The 8,925-nt window shown below is 32.4% G+C and overlaps 1 pseudogene; it reads left to right on the top strand.

The window, feature by feature from the left end:
* The first annotated feature begins 6,925 nt into the window (after positions 1 to 6,925).
* On the top strand, positions 6,926 to 8,101 carry LOC119571778 (annotated as a pseudogene).
* Positions 8,102 to 8,925: the final 824 nt, after the last annotated feature.

Consider the following 8,925-nt stretch of genomic DNA (forward strand, 5'->3'; position numbering starts at 1 on the left):
TTTATTTGATAATTTTGATTGATAATAATAATGATAATGAGGTGATGATTTTATCGTTCATTACAAACTGTGATCAGTATGATTATCATCATTATCCTGTAATTACCATTTATCCCAATTACTAATATTATCACTAATATATGATGGAAATTTGATTTAATGAAAATAAAAATCATATTATTATTACCTTATTATCATTATAACTAATATTGTTATCATTATTATTATTTATTTTTTATCATTATTTTTATTATTATATTCATTATTTTATTTTTTATTATTATTTTTATTATTATCATCATTATTATCATCATGATTATTATGAATATTGTTATCATTATTATTCTCATTATTACCATCATCATTACATCATCATCATCATCATCATCATCATCACCATAGTTATTGTTATTATCATTATTAACTATTATTGTTATTATTATTATTTGCATCATTATCATCATTGTTTTTGTTTATTATCATTACCAATTTTATTATACTCTTCATCATCATCATTATTATCACCACCATCATTTTTACTTCATACACCATCACGTACAGGTAAACAAAACCAACAACAACAAAGAAAAAACCCTATACGCCTATACACAAAAAACAAACAAAGACTTATAGGCTTATACACATAGTCTTCTCTTCTATGTAGGCTCAAAACGGCAGTTAAACTAAAACGTAAGCCTTTGCCCAAGAATTCGAGTTAAATACAAACTAATGTATACGTTGTGGCTTCTGACTGTTAGGGTGATGTAATAATATGCGCGCACGCATCTGTGAGGAATTTTATTTGATTGTCCGGGAAATGGCTATTTTTTGTGTGTATCTACGTATGTGGCTATTATTTTTATGTTATCAGTTAGATTTTGATCCTAAGTGTCTGTTTCTGATTGACATTCTGTTATTTCCTAACTACCATTTTCCAGAAAGTAATTTTTTTTAGACATATTTGAATATATAATCACACACAAATTTTATATATATATATATAATATATATATATATATATATATATTATATATATATATATGTATATAAATAATAAATAAATATAGATATATATATATATATAATATATATATTATATTAAAAATATATATATAATATATATATATATATATATAATATATATGAGGGAAGGGGCGAAATTCCTTTCTTGTAGGATATGAAAATACTAGTTTGTTTCCCTGAAAACAAATTCTGCTTGTTTATACTTCAGCTATACATGAATAAATAAAAGCGACTTGCGTATTTTTCTCTTGTCCCTCTTTTTATATTCTTCATATATATTCTTTAGCTGGCCCCACAACACACACACCACACACACACACACACACCACACACACACACACACACACACACCACCAAAAAACCCCCAAGAAAAAAAAAATATTTATATATTTTTATACATAAAATATATATATATATATATAAAATATATTTTATATTATATATGCAGTTTGTATCCTATGTATACTATATAATTTATTTTCACATACATATCTACTTATGTATGCATGTATTAATATATATAATATATATTATATATTATATTATAGCTCATATTTATATGCTTTATAATTTTAAAAATATATAGATATTATATATATAATATATATATATTATATATATATATTATAATATTATATTACATACTTATTTTTTTGGATTGTTTTTTGTGGGACTTGTAAATAGGAGGTTTTTAAACCCTCCAAATGGGTATAAAGCCTCGCAGATGAATGTATGTTCCCCGGGGCTTCGTTCTGTCGCTTAACCCTCTGACACGTTTCCAAAAACCTCCTAAAACCCCCAAATGTAAAAAAAATTTTATAAAAAAAATTTATATATATATATATTAATTATATAATAATTATAATATTATATAAAAATATAAATATATTATAAAACAAATTTTTTAAAATATTTTTAAAATTTAATTATTTTAATTTTCTATATATATTATATAATTATATTATATATAATATTATTTTATATTTTTTTGGGGGGGGGGGGGGGGGGGGGGGGGGGTGGGGGGGGAAAAAAAAAAAAAAAAAAAAAAAAAAAAATTATAAATATATATAATCAATATATATATATATATAAAAAAAAAAAAAAAAAACAAAAAAAAATTAAAAAAAATAAAATAAAAATATTAATATATATATATTATATATTATTTATATTATATTAATTTTATTATATTATATAATAATATATTTAAAATTTTTATATTAAATAATAAATTATAAAATCTAATAAATTATAATAATATTTATAATATAATGTTTTTTTGTTTTTTTTTTTTTTTTTTTTTTGTTTGTGTGGGGTTGTTGTTGTTGTGTGTGTTTTTGTGTGTGTGTTTGTGTGTTGTGTTGTGTGGGGGTGGTGTGTGGGGGGGTTTGTGTTGTTGGGTGGGGTTTTGTGGGTGGTGGGGGGTGTGGTGTTGGTTGTGGGTGTGGTTTGGTGTGTGTGGGGGTGTGTGTGTGGTTGTGGGGGGGGTGTGGGTGGGGTGGTGTGTTGTGTGTGTGTGTGTGTGTTGTGTTTGTGTGTACTAAAATTTACGGTTTAAAAAAGTGAATCACGAGGAAAAATCAATAAATGCCCTTGCAAAAAAAAAACTTTTAAAAGCTATACATCTAGGAATTGATTATCATATCCTTTCTTTCCCCCCCTTTTTTCCCCCTTCCACGCCCGGTAAAACCCCCCCCCCCCCACACCCCCTCATGGGCTAATATAAATCGATCACCACACCCTGTACGTATTGAAACTCACAATCGAAACCCACCAAAAAATAGAAAAAACACACCATACAGGGGAATAAAGAACAAAACAAATACATCCGTTAAGGTAAGTTATTCGTTGGGTTTTGGGAACTCTTTCTGAATTACTCATAACCCAGCGGCCGCCGGATGCGCGAGGCCGGCCCCGACCGCGACCGTCACTTCGCAGCCAGACTTCGTTGGGGGAAGAGGTGGGTTGTCGGTGTTTCTCGGGTCAAAATTATGGTTAATTTCCTTTTACGTTGACATTTCTGTCACTTTCATAGTGATATTCCCAATCGAGTTAATGTAGTGTGGGTCGAGTGTGGTTTTCTTGGATTGTTTTCGTATTTATTTTGTAAGTAGGAGGATTTTTAAATTTCCCTCCAATGGCTATGTAATGCTTGGGGAGATGACTGTTATTTTCCCCCCTCCGGGCTTCACTTCTGTCGCTTGTATACCCCTGACAACCCCCCCAAACACCCCTTAAAACACTCAAAAGTAAGGAATATAAACTTACGTAACCGCCATCCCCGTAAAAAAGCCAACAATCCATAATTAAATTTACTTACGCAAGAAGAAAACCGAATCACACTAATAATTAAGCAAACATAACCGCCCGTAGTAAGTCCCCCTCCCTCGTTCAACACGCCCCAAATTATAAAATGGGTAAAATAACTAAAATATACACGTATCCAAAGCCCTTGGGAAGCCAGGGAACCCCGATAGAAAGATGCCAAAGGACAAAGGATGTTTCGGGAAGGTCATAGAAGGAGGCCCCAAGCCCTAGGATCCTCCCGCCGGCTTTTGCGCGCAGGATAAAGCCGCCCGTCTAGGATACCGGCTTTTTGTGCTGTTTCTATTCTTTTTTTATTACTTTGTAGGTTTTCCCCCTCCTTTTTTTTGATGTTATTTTTATGGTTTTTTGTAATGGGCTTTGGGTTTTTTTACATTCGTTGAGGGGGAAATTTTTACTACGGGTTTTTGTGACATTTTCCCTGTGGGTTTTGTAAGGTTTCAAAATCGGTGGTTTAAAAGAAGGGAATTTGGTTCTTAGTTGATTTGGAAGGTTGTATGATCCTTGACTTTGGTGGGTCTTCATTGACTTTTTTTTTTTTTTAACAAGGTCCTTGAAAGTGAAGTGGAAGGATTGCTTGTTGCATTATTGATTTGAACCACTTTATTGGAGCTCAAGTTGCTTTCTTGGAATTTTTGCCTGCCTTGACCTTGTATATTATTTCCCAGTGGAAAATCCTCATTTATTTAGTTTTAATTAAATTAATTAAAATAATTTTAAAAGTTTTGGAACATCTTTTTTGTTTTTAAAATTCCCGGCTATTCATCTATTTAAGGCCTTGAATGAGAGTGAAGGTATATTTTATGCTTTGTTGAATGCATAGCAAGATTGATTTTAGTTTGTGGAATGTGAGTGGTGGCTTGTTGCAGTGTTGATTGCTAGTCTGGTCTGGTTTTGGGGGGTGAAACACTTACTCTCCATCTATTTTCTCTAATTTTAGTGTTTTGTGCATTTCTTTTTGGTATTTCAGTGTGAGAGAAAGCTTGAATTTTAGGAAGGAAAGGCTATAGTTTTGAAAAGTAAAAGGGTGTATTGGAAGTGTTGTTTTTACAAGGAGTGGCTTTTGAATTATGAACACAGTTTTTTTAAACCCCTAGCATGAAAAGAATATAAGCTGTTCAGGTATTTCTACCCAAAATGCAAAGTAGTGTTTATTTAGTTCTCATTTTGAAGTTGGCTAACGAGTAAATTTGCATATTCCTGCACTGTAAAATGTAGGTGTGAACAAGGTAGTAGTAATTGTTTGTGAAAAGTGCACTTGTCTAAAATTTCAAAAGCTTTCTTTTGGACAAGATAGCCCCAACATTCAAAGGTAATTTATGGCTATTCTTAAATAACTTGACCATTTATTTGCATCATAAGGGTTTAGAAGCATGCAAGAGGATGTAAAGCGGGGGAAAATTCTTCAAAATTGTTAAAGTGGCCGGTGATTTGGAAGAGGATATGGCAAAAATTCAAATATCGATGACCGAGGATTGAAATGAAGTGTGGAAGACTAATACCTTGGAAGATAATGGAAATTTTAGCTAGATGTGATTTTATTGACTTTATTGGAAGGGGCTTCTGGGTGATTAAAGTACCAAAATTGCAAGTATAGTTAAGGAGAGTACAAATGTATGATAGCCTTGATAGTTTTATGGTATCTTTACAGATAGTTACATCATGCAGGTATATTGAAATTTTAAAGAATAGTCATTTCTTTCTCTTACTTTTTCCTTGGCTAAAATCTATTAACACAGTGGCTTGTCTTGCATTAAAAACTTTTCATGGAAAAAATGCCCCGATTAGAACCCTTTAGTGCATTGAAAGGGTTTTGAAATTGGGGTTTTTTTACCTGTATTTTCTGCATCTTTATATTTAACCATTTTTAAGACCAGTTCAGTCAAGTGAAGAATTACTGAATTAAGTGATTTGCACCAGTTGTATGATTGTAGTTTAAGTTAAATCATAAGGTAAGCCTTGTAAAGGACATGGTGTAAAAAGATGCTTACTGTGTATTGAATCATGTCCTTCAGTCATGCTGCTGAGAATAAAATTTCAATCTAATGAACTGTAAGTAGGAGGGACTCGTGCTTGGTATTTAACTTTAAAATTTTGGAAATGTGGTCTGGTTCACAATAAACCTGTTGTGTAAAGTACAAGGAAAATTTGGGGAGAATAAGCCTTGTGTAAAGGCAAGCTCTTATTTGCATATTTGTTTTGCATAGTCATTGTTTTTTTATGCTTAAAGGCTTTTACTAGAATGAAGTTCAAACCTGTGTGCTTTTAAGCTATAGACTTGCTTTTAGTAGTCCGACAATATTTGGAAGGCGACCAGACCAGACAAAAGAACATAGAAAAGGGCTGTCTGAGATTAAGATGGTAGTATCATTTGTATGAAAACTAGTATCCTTTGTAAACGAGCCAATTTGTTAGACATGATTCATATGGGCATGTATCCACCAACTAGTGATAGAAACCTTAATTGCAGATCAGTTTTCTAATTTGTAAATTTTTTGCACTTCATTAGTAGCAAATGTGAATGGAAACCTGCCTTGATTTTTGGTATGTCTGGATATTCATTTGGTTCGACAGCAATTTCACCAAAATGCTAGTTCTCATTGCTGTGAAACGTTTTATATGAAGTAAGATGACTTAATTGGTTTATTCTATAAGAATGATGACCTTGATTACAAGTATTATGCAATCTACAAATGCTTCTATATTTCAAATGTTTTTTTTTTTTTTTTTTTTTTTTTTTTTTTTTTTTTTTTTTTTTTTTAAGGCAAATGTCTGAGTTGCCTGAAATTTTGGTATTAGTTGTACATTGCTATAATTTGCTTAGTTTATTTATCTAAATTTCTTGGCTTTAGTTATGTATTTTGTAAATCTATATGGTTGGGGGGCAGTGTTAACCATTTTAATAATTTACATGGTGATATTTTAAAGGGATATATATATTAATATATATTATATATATATATATTATATATATATATATATATATATATATATATATAAAAAAATTTACTGTTTTTTTCATTAGGATTTGGGTGTTATTGCACACGTCAAAAAGAACTTCAAATGGATCAAGCTATCTTATCAGAACCCGTATGCTTGAAGTTTCACTGTTTGCCAGGTTTGGTAATCGGCTGAACCAGATAACCTGTGAAGTGGAACCTTGCAATTAACACAAAAACTGGACATGTTCTGTTGTTTGTAAAACTGGAAAGTGCAATAAAGTTGGAGCAGTAAGAAAGTGGGTGGAGAGGGATATATCCATAAGAGTGAAAGGGGGCTCTGCTTGCTCTGCTCCCCACTGGGAGAAAAATTCTGGATAAATCAGAAACTAAAACGAGCTCAACTATTGTTGAATACCTGTGATCACAGGTTTTTATTTGTGGAATCAAGTTCACAGAAATGCTAGGAAAGTTTCCGCAGGCAAAACGTCGTTGGCACAGTGTTTCATTTGATCTGCCAGATGAAGAGCAAGAAACGAGGATCATTTAAAGTCTTTGCTTGAAGATATTGAGAATCTGAAACTTTCAAATAAGACTGAAATTATTAGGTATGTAGATAGATTAATAAAAATGACTGAATGTCTCTTAAGGTGGTAGCTTTTAACAATTTTAAGATTTTGCAACAAGTGGTTAATAAAAATCTGAAGGTTAATCCACATGAAGCATGTGTGCACATGTTAAGCATGAGTTGGAATTTCTGGAACTATTATGTAATGTTTATGAGTAGCCTATTCCAATATTTTATTTCTAATCCCCCCCCCACCCCCACAGAATACCAAGCCCACCACCATGAGAAAACACTGTTCCAGCTATTGGCCAACTGCCCCTGTCTTCAAGGGCACTGCTGTTGTTGATGGGCAGTTCAAGGAGATCTCCCTGGGAAAATTACAAGGCAAATATGTCTTTTCTTCTTCTACCCTTTTGGGTTTCACCTTTTTTCTGCCCCCTGAAATTATCGCCTTCTCTGACCGTGTTGAAGAATTCAGAAAATTGGATGGAAGTGGTTGCTTGCTCTACAGACTCCCACTTCTCCCACCTTGCTTGGTAGGTATTAATGCTTTGTCCTAATTATTAAAAGTTTTTTGAGAGATATTAATTTTGATTTTTATTAATCCCCCATCCTCCACCCCACAGGATCAACACTCCCCGCAAGGAAGGTGGTCTTGGTACGAAAGAAAATCCCTCTTCTGGCTGACAAGTCAAAGGAAGTTGCAAAGGCTTACGGAGTCCTTAAGGAGGATGAAGGCATTGCTTTTAGAGGCCTCTTTGTTATTGATGGCAAGCAGAATCTCCGTCAGGTATGTCAACTAGTGCTACAAATGAATGTTGTAATTTGGAAACGGTTTAGGCAAGCAAATTTTAATTTTTTCCCTTTTTTTTTTTTTGTTTTTTTTTTTTTTTTTTTTTTTTTTTTTTTTTTTTTTTAGTAACATTATAAAACCCCCAGTTCCGGATGTATGGTGAAGTAAAATTGTCTGGCATGGAAGGAAGTTTTGTTCATTGAATAAAGTTTGAACCTTTATATTATACAATAATTTCAGATTGATGTAAATGTTGTCAGTTTTCAGTAAAAAAATACAATACAATTTATCAGTACTTATAAGGCTTAGTTTAAGAGGTTATCTATATTTGATTAAATGTCTTCCCTTTCCCCCTTTCCCCAGTATCCCTGCTGGCTGGAAACCGGAGCCAAGACAATGAAGGCCGATCCTACTGGCAGCAAAGAATACTTCCAGAATGAAAAATTAATATAACACATCTTTTCTTGGATATTTTTTTTCTCCTTTTATAATATTTAGGATCTGTCTTTTTCCCAAAGGTTGGCATTCAGATATGGCATTAGGTTCATTCGGGTAATGATCTTTCCTTTTGTTTAAACCGGTTTGAAAGCTCAAGTAATTACAGTACACAACAAGTTTGAATCAAAATAAGTTCAGGTTATTTTGAGAAAAGCTGCGTTATATCACATATCAGTATTCTATGTTTTGGGTGTATATTTAATCAAAAACTTGCCAGTCAGCTGCCTTTATAAATATCCTGTGTTTTCCCCCCTTATCTCCTGAAAGATTGTTTTGGCTGAATTTCAAGTGTGTTAATTTTTTAAAATTTTTAGTATTCAGTTAACTAAGATTGAATTAAATTTGCATCCAATGCAAGTGTAAATTTAGTGAACTGGTCAAATTTTTTTAACCCTTCCAATGAAATTGAAACTGAAACCCTTTTCTTCATGCTCCATCCTGTGAACTTTTAAAATATTCTTTCATGATGATTTGGCTTCTTTTGCATTGCTTAACTATTAATGTGTAAACGTTTTGAGATACCAGTAAAAATGGTCCTAAAAATCCCACTGTAGTAAGTCACCTACATTGTTTCCCTGCATGTTCAGCATTATGCTGTAAAACCAATTTGTTGTTGCCCTGAGAGCTCCACTTGTACTAAATTTGCTGACACTGAAATAAAGCTAACATGATGCCAGTAAACTGTCTTGAGAAAATCAATAATTTTAACAGGGTGCTTATGTCCCATCAACACTCCCACCCCAGATCCCTTCCTTGTTACTGGGGTGTGGGGGGGGGGG

Source organism: Penaeus monodon, unplaced genomic scaffold, assembly GCF_015228065.2.
Source record: "Penaeus monodon isolate SGIC_2016 unplaced genomic scaffold, NSTDA_Pmon_1 PmonScaffold_7939, whole genome shotgun sequence".
Taxonomy (NCBI): Eukaryota; Metazoa; Arthropoda; class Malacostraca; order Decapoda; family Penaeidae; genus Penaeus; species Penaeus monodon.